Source organism: Lissotriton vulgaris, chromosome 2_1 (genome assembly GCF_964263255.1).
Source record: "Lissotriton vulgaris chromosome 2_1, aLisVul1.2, whole genome shotgun sequence".
In the NCBI taxonomy this organism is placed as follows: Eukaryota; Metazoa; Chordata; class Amphibia; order Caudata; family Salamandridae; genus Lissotriton; species Lissotriton vulgaris.
In genome coordinates this window covers 1328870312-1328883118 of record NC_141687.1, presented here as the reverse complement: position 1 = coordinate 1328883118, position 12807 = coordinate 1328870312, and positions in this window count along the sequence as shown.

Genomic DNA, 12807 nt, shown 5'->3' with positions numbered 1-12807 from the left:
TGGGATGGCGAGTAGGTTTAACGGCGAGGAGTGAATCCTGACAAATATTTTGTGGGCCTCCTTTTCCCTGATCTGACCACGAGGCTCAGCACAGCCTAACGAAACATAACGACTGAATACTTATGTCGTATGTATAAAATTTAATTGAATGCTCATTGATAGGCATTTTGTCTCACTGCACTTAGGAGTGGTACACACAGGGCTGGTCCCTGTGGAGTCCTGAAGAAGAGCGTAGGGGTACAGCTCGAAACATGTTGGCACTCTACTAGGGCTCCTGACTCATTAAAAACCAGGAACACCTAGAGACCCACCCCGTTTTTAATATATTGAGTAGGAGCATGAATAAAGTATTTCCGCCCACTAGTTAGGTATTTTTAATTCACACCATTCCACCCTCACATATCACTGCACCTCACATAGTTCGTCACTTTAAGTGCTCCTACGTATTTCGCAAGTCGCAGCACGCCTCAACCCGCAGCGGGTTGGGATGGCCCCAATGATGAAGCATGTCACCGTGAGAAAACCCCGGTGAGTGAGGGGACTCAAGAAAGGACATTTTTCCTTTTATGATTACATCTATCACTGATAGTAATCAACTCTACCAGCTAGGTTCTCTATCCCATATTTCAGATTTTTGTTTTTCATATTAATATATTCCATCATATAACTCATATTTCAAGCTTACTTCAATATTTTCAGGACTTGTGTAAATGCATAATGCAAGAAGGTGGCTTGGTATATGCTGTCCACTAGTTAAAGTGGGCACCCTGTACCAATCCACACAACCCTTATGATGTATGAGGTCAAAGATAACCTTTATAGAAAGCTATCTTAGTGGTAGCTCTTGAAGGAATGAAGGAGAGAGGAGTTGGCCTAACGGCTAGGGTGGTCGACCTCGAATCTGGGGAACTGGGGACGAGCCTTGTCAATGGCAAGGGCAAATCACTTAATCTCCCCGTGCCTAACAAAAATGAGTGTCCTCATGTAACGCAACTGGTGCTCTGTAAAGTGCTCTGATACCCAATACTGTTCGCGCTCTATAAAATTATATAAAATAAAAAAAATGTAAAGCAGCTTGTTTTACCAGAATATCACCTCTTGAATGGCTATATGAAGGAGAACGACACAGTAGTTATATAAAAATATGTATTTATTAATATACCACTCTACTATCTTCCACACGAAAATAGAACCTCAAACACACAATACTGGATCAATAGAACAGTTAAGTAGCTCAATACACAGAGGGGAGACCGAACCATAAACTAAAATAGTGGTACAACAATCACAACTTGACTAGACACAGTGTCTAGAGCACGAAGAATCGCTGGGACCCCAAAGAGCCACTCACGGTGATGACACAGGAGACCTATGTAGGATGGGTGCAGTGAGGAAACACGACCGCGTGCTCGGTACAAATCTATGGGAAAGTCCTGGTTGCAAAGTTAAAGTTTAAGGACCCTTCTAGGAGAACTTCGAGCAAACCCTTCGGAACTTAAGAGTTTAAAGAGCCACCCCACCCGTGGATACCGTAGTATCGGAGTTAGCTAACCCAGGGAAGCCGGGTGCATAGGTCGGAAGTGGCATCGGAAACTCTTGTCGTTCTCTATGGAAGAAGTGTTGCTGCCGTGAAAGTGAAATGGGTCCAGTGGAATCCAAGCCTGGATTCTGAATGGAAGGAACCTGAAAGCAGATAGGACAGAGTCTGGGTCACTTCAGAGTGACCAGGGGCTCGGTAGACGAATGCCCACCAATGTCGGGTGCTTCAGGTGCGAAGAAGGGATGCTTGACTCTGCAGTCACAAGGACCAGGAGACGTTGAGGATGACCAGGAGCCAGAGACAAGCTGTCCCATTAAGGATGTCGAGTGCTGAGGGGTCAGCGTCCGGCGGGAGCGCCAACAAACCTTGGCAACAGTAACCCACACAGGAAGACAAACAGGTTAGGGTGTGGACCAGCAAGGTCCAGGGGACTCTCCAAGCAATGGAGAGTCAGGGCATGTCTGAAGAAACCAAGAAAGCCCAAGAACAATTAAGGTGACCCTCAGGGGGACCCACATGCCGAAGGACCAGGAGTCGTGAGGGGACCTTAAATCAGTTTGCAAAGTACCAGCCCACGGAGCACACAGTGCGAGGAGGCCGGAGTTCTTTGGTGCAAATACTGCTCAGGGTCAGGACCACATGGAGGCCAATGCACAAACTCAGGAATCGGCAACAAGCATATGCACTTGCAAATGGACGGGTGCACAGGGGTTCGGGTTACGCAGCCCCCACGAGAGATACTGGTCTCAAACTCGATAAGAGTGCAGATCGACCTCAGGGACCTTCCTGTGTTGCTGAAATCTTCAGAATCCGCAGGAGCAGCTACTGGTTAGTTGCACTTTAGGTGCCTGCGAAGCAGGAGAGTGACTCCTTGAGTGTGAGAGTGTGAGTGTGTGTGTGAGTGTGTAAAAGGAGAAACATAGGACCGTAGTCCTGATGGGCCCAGGTAGTCTAGAGTACCTGTGCCCACCATAAGATAAGTATACAAAATACATAAACCAGCTGAGAAAAATAGACCACATTGACATCAAAATAAAAGATTTTATTCACCACCTTTAAGCTGCTAACAGCCTAATTGTCAGTGAAGATCCAGGCCAGGAGCTGGTGGTGGTAGCAGGCGTAGGAAAATAAATAACCGTCCTTATGCGCGGTACAAAAAAAACACTGACGGGAACACAAAAGTTTGAACAGCAGGTTTATTTAGGGAAAAGTTGGGTGCAAAATGGGAGCAAAGCACTGACACCCACCAATGTGCATAGTTCTCAGGCAATATTCAGTATGTTCTGTGTGTTCTTGCACAGCAACAACTCTCATTGACCAGAAACTAAAGAAGCGGCAGCCACCATCTTGGAATGGGAAGATTACATGTGCAGGAGGAATATATGCCGCCATCTTGAAGCAAGCACAGCACTGAACAGAGTGATGTGCGACAAGCATCTTTCTTCTGTAGTGTAGTTCCTATATTCCCAATAGGCTCTGCGCATTGGAATAATATATCCTGTAGCTTAGACGTAGGACTGAGGTCTACTAAGTCTCTACCGGCTATATTAGACTTAATTGTGAGTGCCAGCTAGCTCAGAGGTCACTAGAAACTTTCTCAAATAAACAAGAAGGGATTAGTTTCTGACAACTGCATAAAACATGACAACTTTGTTTTCCAAGAATAAGAAATCAAATCTCTAGAGTCGCGGAAACAATAGATAATTATTTCACTCGGTCAATCGTGCATGCTTAGTTTCACCAGAGGTGCAAGAGAAATAGAGAGACGGGCGTTTTCAATAAAAAGGTATTTATGGAACAGTCTTCTTTCTCAAGCATTGAAAATGAACTGCTACAATAGTAAAGCTTACTATGAAGTACAATGCATATAATACGAACAGTATTATAAAGTAAGACTGTAAACGCATGATATGATTTCTAAGCCATAAAGTGCATAAAATGTATAAAATACATATAGTGATAAAAGGATGACTAAAATACTCAACTGGTGCTTCTAGAATACGCCTACCCTGGTGTACCTAACCTAAGTCTGGTAAGAGGGAGTATAAGAGGAGGAGTTTTAAGTCTAAGAGTTCTCTGCCAGGAATCTGATTCCAATAATTCTCTAAGAGATCTAATCAGCTCCGTACATTTGTTCTAGAATGAAGGCGGTCTTGTATCTCATTCTCGGGACTCGATTTCCCAGATACCCGCAAGGGTAGCCTGGAAACACTGGAGCTGGATTTCTCGGCAGGAGAAATGACAGAGTTTTGAAGTGCGTCTGCTGGAGGGTCGGCTTCCTTCGGCACTTGCTGCTGCAGGGTGTCGGGCAAGTAGATAGTCGATCTGCTCCAAACCACCGAGGCATATTTATACTTTGAAGGTGTCGAGTTTGACGCATGTTGGACTTAATAACGTCACTCAAAGGCTCATTTCTTGGAAAACGCCGGGAGTTCTAGGAGAACTTAATATTCAAGCAGGGGGAAGTCCCGGGCTGCTGAAGGCGGGTTTTTCCAAGAAAACGTTCTTAATTCTTGGAGCTTAGTGGAAGTATCCATGCCGTATTTGGGCTGTATGGTTTAGGCCAAATATGGTAATGATTTCTATACCTATATAAGGGAATGATAAAGTATACCTATATAAGGGCATGAATTGGGAAATTTAAACTAGGGTCCGAGATGCATTTACAACACTTCCAGCCACAGCCTCAACACCATATGTACCATCAAAATATTGCATGGTGCATCAGCCTCCTTAAAACACACAAACAGCGATGGGAGGCTGCTTGCAATAAGTCTAACCACTGGCAATAGCTCAGGATAGCATTCCAAACCATCATTCTTTTGCTCACCATGCCACCTCACTTTGGACCCAGCCATATGGAAATCAGACTTGACCATGCTCCTCGCGGGAACATTCCAGCCCAGGTCCTCCCTGAACTGGAATACAAGCAACCAAGAATCGGGTTTGCCCTTCTTATGGGCTCATCAGCAGTACTGTTTGGTTCCAGTGACCTAGTGAGCACAGGACCCATTTCTGGCCATACCCATGCCCCTTATGGCGGTACATGAAACACAAACGGTGATGGGAGGCTGCTTGCAATAAATCTAACCACTGGCAATAGGCCAGTGTTGAGTTCCAACCCATCGTTCTTTTGCTCACCATGCCACCTCAGTTTAGACCTAGCCAATTGCAAATCTGTCTTGACCCTGCTCCTCGTGGGAACAGTTCAGCTCGAACTGGTACAGCTTGGTTTCAGTGACACAGTGAGCATGGGACCCATGTCTGGGCATACCCATACCACTTAGCGCATGACATGAAACACACAAAAGGTGATGGGAGGCTGCTTGGAAAACGTCTAACCACTGGCAATATGTCAAGGTAGTATTCCTTGCCCACCATGCTAGCTCAGTTTGGCCACAGCCATTTGCACATCAGTCTTGACCAGGCTCCTCATGGGAACAGCCATCCCGAACTGCCAAGCCAGGTCCTCTCTGGACCGGAACAAAAGCAACCCAGGACCGGTTTCACCCTAGTTTTGGGCTCATCAGTTCGGTACAGGTTGGAGACAGGGAGCACTTGACACACGTCTCGGCATACCCATGCCAATGGGTGTGATACATGAAACACACAATAGGTGATGGGAGGCTGCTTGCAATAATTTTAACCACTGGCTAAAATTATTATAGCTTGGGGTAGCACTCCAACCTATCATTCTTTTGCTCACCAAGCATCCTCAGTTTGAACCCAGCCATATGCAAATCAATCTTGACCCTGCTCCTCGTGGGAACAGCTTAGCCTAAACTGCCAAGCCAGGTCCCTCTCAACTGGAATACAAGCAACCCAAGACCGGTCTCACTCGTGATATGGGCGCATCAGCCGGGTACAGCTTGATTCCAGTGACACCATGAGCACAGGACCCACATCTGAGCATACCCATGCCACATCGGGTGATGCCTGAAAACAGACAAAAAGGGTGACGAGAGGCTGCTTACAATAAGTCTAACCACTTGCTATAGGTTGGTGTAGAACCCCAATCCATTGTTCTTTTGCACACCATGCCATCTCAATTTGGAAGTAGCCATATGCAAATTATCCTTGACTCTGCTCTTCAAATGAACACTCCAGTTCGCACTGCTAAGCCAGGTCCTCCTTGGCCTAGAACACAAGCAACAGAGGGCTGATTTCGCCGGAGTTATGGGCTCATCAGCCAAGTAAAGCTTGGCTCCAGTGACACACTGAGCACGGGATCCACATCTATGCATACCCATGCCACTCAAGGTGGTAAATGAAACACACAAATGGTGATGGGAGCCTCTTTGAAATAAGTTTAACCACTTTCAATAGCTCAGGTATCACTTCAAATAATTATTTTTCTCACCATGCCACTTCAGTTTTGACCCAGCCACATGAAAATAAGTCTTCACCCTGCTCCTCATGAGAACAGTTCAGCAGAGCAATGAAACCCACCAATGTGCACAGTTGTCAGGCAACATTATGTATGTCCTGTGCGTTCTTGCGCATTCAGATCTCTCACTGACCAAAAATGAAAGAATCAGCAGCCACCTGGCAATGGGAAGATTACATGTGTAGGAAATGTACATGCCGCCGTCTTGACGCAAAAGAAACAAATGGACAGAATGCTGAACAATGCAAACATTCACCCCAGTCACAAAGACCTGGGTTTAATCCACTGTTCTTTTGCTCACAACGCCAACCCAGTTTAGACTCAGCCATATGCGAATCAGCATTGACCCTGTTCCTCATAGGAACAGTCCAGCCCGGACAGCCAATCCAGGTCCTCCCTAGACCGGAAACGAGCATCATCAGACTGGTTAGGTGGCATCACCCCTGATCAGCCAGACCAGGCTGAATCCAGTGGCACAGTGAGCAAGGGACCCACGTCTGGGCATACCCTTCCCACTTAGGGCAAAAAAAAAACAACAGATGATCGGGCAGTAAGTAAAGAGTGCACACGTAGCCTAGTTGGGCTACATGCGCGTAGTTCTATTTTGATCTCCATGCTGTCAGCGCTCTAGTTTGAATGCACTCGGCAGCCTGCGATTTCTGCACATGGAGGAGATTTGGCACCTTCTCTCCAGGCAGCAAGGACAGGGGCTAATTCTCAGTAATTTTCTGTCAAAGTTTTTCCACTATTCTTTATTAAAACTACAGGAATCTCTTCAGTGTGCTAAGCTCGATGCCCTAATTGGCAGAGTCGAGCAGGGCTGCAATAATTCCATCACAGGCTTACATGAGAAGCTAGCTTGAGCCATTGATAAAGACAGTGTTTGGGGTGTTCTAGTACTACACTGATCTGTAGCGATTGAGTTCTTCAGCTATATACACTATATTGCCTACTGACACGAAGATATCTCATTGTGGACCATACGACCCCAATGAATACGTGCCTTATGAGCCAGAGGAACAGACTGGTCATTAATTCAAAGATGGTCTGGTCAAGGCTTTCGACCAGTCAGTACAGCGCTCGGTGAATAAGGTCCTGGCAGTAGCCTCACAACCTATAACTGATCACCTTGACAGTTATGTAAAAAGACAAAATAAAAATCGACTCTCGATGACCTCAGCCTAAAACCCTGAGGGCTCACATAGACAAGGAGACAAAGTCCAGACGACTGGTTGGTCCGCACACCAATGTCCTAGCAAAGCTCTCAGAATTTATTGGGGGAACCATAAATACAGTGTGCAAGACTCTTCTAAATCGAAAAGAAAGCTGCACCTTGGGTGAACACTGATACAAACTCACATTCTTCCAAATATTCCAGCTCTGCTCAAGATACATCTAAAGGTCGTTAGAGAGCCTTCGACCCTCCCCTGGCTACAGCAAGTGTCCTGTCTCTACCAGTGAATCCACTGGACTTCGATCCAGAGGCAAAGTCTACCCGAGATTTTCCTATTGGCCCCCCCCTGCGGTACAGGATTATATGCAGGGGGTGAGTGATACTTCCACAGATATTCAACTATCAGAACAGGGACACCATCCCGATTTTCCACAGACTACACTAAAAGAGTTCAAATGGAGTGGAATCCTTTTTGGTAGTAAAGCAGAAGCAGAGGCAGTTAAATATCCGCTACATGTTGCTGTTCCTGGCAAAACTGTGTGTCATTCATGACCGCCGTACCCACTTTGTTTACTAGCCCACAGGAGGTGTGGGATTGGCATAAGAGTGTTCGCAAGAAGGGCGATACTCACTTGCAGCACCGTAGAGATCGTGGCCCAAAGAACAACAACAGACCCCCTGGCTAGACAGACGGCGATGGGGTAGGACGACGGAGCAACCCTACATTGGCCTAACACTTCTGAACGTGCACTGAGTGAAGTTGCGGACAGTGGTCGCACGAAAGGAGAGGATCTGGCCTCTCAGATGAACTGAGCAGTGGATTTAGGCAGTGTGGATATATTAGTCCTTTTGTGCACTTTGAAGCCAGTGTGCACTTATGCTTGTGAGGAGTAAAGATCTCCTGAACAGACACAGAACTACATATCCTAATCAACATCACTTCCAATACGAGACAGAAAAGAGTCTCCAGGTATACTGGACTCAAAGAGTGGAGAGCAAACCGCTTAAGATTGTCGAGCAGGATTGTCTGCGGACAGCACACATTGGGGAGCGCCTAGGCACATGTGACACTGGGGTGGCCATAAGGCCTGAGAGTAGTCCATAGGGACGTTAAGGCGGGGTCCTGGCTTCTGCAAACTTCTAGCACCCTAGCTGGCTGGAAGTGGCGGTCACAAGACCACTTCCTGCTGGAGTGAATTGTAGGTTAGGAGTGAAGACCACGTTGGACTGCACTCACACAAACTATTTAGTTGTTACATACCCCAATGTTAAGGGGTGATATGGGAAAGGCCGAGTTTTTAACGTTTTCAGGGTGTTGACCTATAGGTCTGAAAGGGTAGCTGGGAGGATCATGCACACCGGAGGAGGCGTACTCAGGAGGAAGACCTAGAGCTCCAATGGTACAACCAAGGCAGGTTAGATCCCTTGACTGATTACCACAACAAATGCAGGGGCTGGGTGGGTGATGCGACACTCCAGGACCATGGGTAGTGTAAACATGGAAGCATTACACATAACTATCTGGAATATTTGAGGTCTTAATGCTTCTTCAAAATGGTATAGGGTACATAATACCTCCGAAGGCATGGCATCCGAGTTGCAAATGCTGCAGGAGACATCTAGCAATTGAGGAAGCACACAAATTGTAGAAAAAAATGGTGGGGACTAAGGTTTTCCTCAACGTACTCCTCCTATACAAGAGGTGTTATGATGTGGCTGGCCCCAGATGTGCCTGTTCAGCATTGCCACACTCCACAGATGTGGAGGGTCAATTCGTGTTCCTTTATGGTGATAAAGCCCATAAGGTCTGACTCCATTTTGAGTAGGCCCTGACACCATCTTAAGTAACGGGAGTCACCATCTTTCTGCTTCTATGCAGAAACATTGTCATGTCTGCCACTCGTGCAGATATCGTCTGACGGTATCTTTCTAACAACTGAGAAAGTGTCAAGACATTCAGCTAATACCACGGATATAACACCTGATGCAACATTAGTCTGGGAGAAATTTCAAGTTATCACCATGTCCGGATCAAATAGAAACAGATCAAGACAAATAGCCAAAAAAGGGTAGGCTAAATGACGTCTTTTTACCTTATATGGTCATAAGGAAACGTCTGGGACGTACACCATGATGCATATAATCTATGTCAGACATTCCTAAACTTGTCAGACATTCCAATCTCTGATAAGAATCTATACTACTATTATAAAGGAATATCTTTGAGTCTTTGAGGCGGGTAAACTCGGGAACCAGAGCGCCAATCCACACACCCGATACATCGTTGGAATCCTCAGGGTGTGCAGATGGACATAGGCTATATAAAGTTAAAAAATACGTTATATTTAAAAAATTTACATTATAAAAAAAGTAGTCCCCTCTAAGTAGCGCCGGCCGCGACCTGCGTGCTGACGTCAGGAGCACGGGGAGGAGCGGCGTCCAGGAGCGGCGGACATGGCACGGGGGAGGAGCGGTGACGAGCGGGGAGGAGCGGTGGACTGAGGAGCGACGGCTGAGGTAAGGCAGCAGGGGTCGGGGCAGGCGGGGAGACGGGGTGATGTAAGGCTCCAAACTACCACAATCACGTTCATTAGTTTTACTTCAAACACAGCTCAAGAAGTTGAACTGCAGAGCGTCAGCGTTTCACCATTTCAGCTTTAAGGGTTTAGGTTGACACGCGGGCATTATGTTACCATGCTGGAATCTCGGCACGCCTAGCTCCTTCAAGGGTAAACCCCGCTCAAAGAGACCCCACAGGCGAAAGTGACCCGTCAACCTCGGAGCCGTGTTTAAATGTGCCCTCTTTTCGTGGTACTTTTCATGTGGATGGGGAAAGTAAACAGCCCGAAGCGCACTGCTGTGACTATCATATGTCGCCTTTTTAAGACTCCGGGGAACAATGTCGGTGCAGGCAGGGGTCGGGGAAGGCAGGGGAAGGCAGGGGACGGGGCGGGCGGGGACGGGGAAAGCAAGCAGCCCGAAGGAAAGCCAGGAAATCTGGTTCGGTTTATCCCCACTCTAAACACATGGAAATGGTAATTTCCAGGCGAGGGCTGGAGTAATAGCTGCAATACAGTGAGACGGTTTTACATTATAGTGCACTGCTGTGACTATCATATGTCGTCTTTTTAAGGCTCCGGGGGACAATGTCGGGGCAGGCGGGGGACAGGGCAGGCGGGGGTCCGAAATGCTGGACAATGTCGGGGCAGGCGGGGGTCGGGGAAGCCTGATTGCTCCCGGACAAGGTCGGGACGGGCTGCTAGTTAGTATATAAGGCCTGCCACTTGATCACTTGGCAGGAGAGGTCCTTCTTCCAGATTATTCAACAGGATTCTGCTAGAAACAGACTCTCCTACTGCCAGAGCACTTCAAAGAAGCTACAACTCCCCAGATGCTGATAAAGCAGATTCAGAGGAAAGCAGCTTCTGCCGAGCATTTGCCATTCACAGGGAACACTGCCGACACGGCCTCCGCTGATAACAGCTCTTGCTTCCAACAAGGCTTGCAGTGCGTTGCTTCTCCTTAAAAAACTCTAGACTGCAAGTTGCTCTACTCTCCATGCTCTCCTAATGTGGCGCTTAAAAGTAGGTTTTAGATGACATCTTAATGATGCTACAAATGTTCATTTTATTCTTGTTCACAGCATGACTTCTTGCTATTTTTTGATAGCCTGTGTAGTTATTTTTGATGTGCTGAGGAACATATTCGCCCAGTTGTAATAAATGCATTTAGTTAAAAGTGAGGATTCTTCTTAGTGCAATCCGTGTGATATTGTGAATAGCAAACTAGAATTGTTTCTGTTACCAGGGTGCCCCTGTTCACATTGCAGGGATTGTTAGTAACCCAAAAGTAATAACTTTATTCCAATTATGTATTGGGTTGGGTTCTGCAGGGCTACAATAACCTGTCTTTCACAATCAGCACTGGTGCACTGAACAAAGTGCACCAGTGGGTGGGAAAGCAAACATTGTACAAATATGCCAAAGTCGTAGTTTACACAACATGGTGCTAATAGATGGCGGAGAGGTGTGCTTGTTGAACTCCTATGCAAACAACACAGACAATAAAAAAATTCTACTGAACTTACTGCGCTTTAGATCTTCCACTTACTTGGGGAGGAAACTTCAATTGCATATTAGATGGGGATAAGGATAGATGCCCACCTAGACAGCACATGAAACCGGGGACAACAGCTGCACTAGAGAAGATAATGGACCAATTACCGTGCAATGATACATGGCTCTGTACAGTGTCATAAATATGCATAGCCTCGGGGATCAACCTGTGGAATCTGTGGAACTTTGGTTTTAAAACGGTCGGTTTTAAACTGCTGCCCTGCACCCTGCTCCTGATCAGCTAGGACCCAGGACTTTAGCGGACGCTGTCTGGGCCGGGACTGCGAGACCCAGGTTGCTCAGCGCTTCTACAACCCAGCGCACCTGGTGTCTCTTCCCGCCCCCAGCCCTCCGCCCCTCTGTGCTCACTCTCCGGCTACATAAGGCTCGCGGCCCCCGCTCCGCGGGTGCCGCTCGTAGCCTCGGGGATCAACCTGTGGAATCTGTGGAACTTTGGTTTTAAAACGGTCGGTTTTAAACTGCTGCCCTGCACCCTGCTCCTGATCAGCTAGGACCCAGGACTTTAGCGGACGCTGTCTGGGCCGGGACTGCGAGACCCAGGTTGCTCAGCGCTTCTACAACCCAGCGCACCTGGTGTCTCTTCCCGCCCCCAACCCTCCTGTTTAAGCATTGAGGTGAGCGCGCACGCGGGACGCGCGCGGGACATAGCCCGGGGCTAAGCCCGGGCAAAGGGCGGGCCCTCTGAGGCCCTCCGAGGACCGAGAGGACTGGACTGGTCATACCCCCTCGGAAGTTTTCTAAAATTGTAGCTGTTATGATTGTGATCTCTTTTTGTATAGGATTATATTGTTTGGCTATTGGTACTATTGAGTTGATTAGTCTTATCATTGTAATATATCATTAATAGGGTTTGCCAACTTAGTTACGCCCTTTTACCGTCAACTATAGTACCCCGTGTTGGTTATTTGCTGGTGTTATATAATGTCAACACGGAAAACGAGAAGCCAGGCGGTGGCGGGGATAAAAAACACAAAAACCAAAAAACTTACTAATACTCTGGATAGTTTTATTGTTCGTACACACGCCCTAATTGATGAGGGTATTATATTGATGGAACGGAGGGTTTCTCAAGATTTGCTCCTGGCCAAAAGGTCATCATTGGGTAATATAGCGCTAGCCTGTACTCCGATTAAACAATCGCGTTTATCGGATACGTCCCATTTACCAACTACTCTTGTGACCCCTGTATTGTCAACGGTATCTTCATTACCAGTAGCCCCACTTGAGTCTGTAACCCTTATAACACCTATGGCTAATTCAGCTATTATACATACAGTCCCCCTGGAGTTAGAGGGGCCCACTATTGTGGGGAAAACACCCTCTCCAATACCATCTGCCACAGAAGGGCTTGGTGATGTTATAGCTAGTGAAAATATTTTATCTAGTATGGGGAACGCGGTTGGTGGGGGAAATGGTTCACAGGAGGGAGAATTAAGTGTGGATGCCCCAGTAATCTCTATTAGGCAACCTCGAGCATCACACCCCCTGCCCTTAGAGTTACCAGATGTAACTGTATCCGATACAAGTCTGGCTAGCACTCTTGATAATGGTAGTCCTGATGAGTCTGTAG